Here is a 920-nt window from a genome sequence, read left to right as displayed (position 1 = left end):
CTTTGAGTCCTCTTTCCAACACCACTAAGTTTTCCTAATTCCGATCCTGGAGTAAAAAATTATGTTTGTTTTAATGAAGCCCTGTCAGGCAGGGCAACATCAGGACCCACTAGATGTGTCTTGATGCTTTAAACGTCCCGTGAAGCCCTTCTTCTCCGTCACCTCATCCGTTTTAAGTTAGATTCATATTGGTGTTTTCCCCTATGCATTTGGTACTTAAACTACGTCATTTTAAACCTATTTTAAGCTTAAAGTACGAGATTTCACTTCGTCTAAGACTAATTAATTAGTCAAAAACTTCCTAAAACATTCATTCTCCTACATGATTGATTCAAATATTTTCGTTATCTGGTTCATCATATCTTTAATGTGGCTCATACTCGTTCTTCTATCTTGGTTTCCAAGTGTAATACAGGGTCCACTCTTCCCATTATTGTTGCCATAACTATTCATGTGGTTGTCATCAAAACTATAGTTCCCATCACAAACATAATTCCCTTCAGGGTTGTAGTTACTCAAGTTCCAATCTTGATTTACTTGACCTTGGCGCCAATGATTCAGAATGGATGCTCGGGTGTTGGTACGGAAATCCCTGTTTGACCATTGAATCCTTCTCATATATACTCCTCTACTGGTGGTGCTCTAGCATGATAGTTTACCGCATTTACTATCTCAGCATGCCCGCTTACATATTTCAACACTAAGCAAACCTTTGTTCTCAATTACGTCATCTCTTCACAAATATCATCATTGGATTGGTTTTGTGTTGCTTGCAGTGAAAAAGTACTTGTTTTAGCAATGTTCAAGTGCTCCACACCTTATTATTCTTGAAGATATTTTCCAACTTTTGAACAATCTCGTGAAATATATTTTGCTCCGGAAGGTCCTCCAAAAATAGTATCTAGAACAACCTTCCCATT

The sequence above is a fragment of the Solanum lycopersicum genome, chromosome 10 (assembly GCF_036512215.1).
Source record: "Solanum lycopersicum chromosome 10, SLM_r2.1".
Taxonomy (NCBI): Eukaryota; Viridiplantae; Streptophyta; class Magnoliopsida; order Solanales; family Solanaceae; genus Solanum; species Solanum lycopersicum.
Note: the sequence above shows the minus strand (reverse complement) of the source record.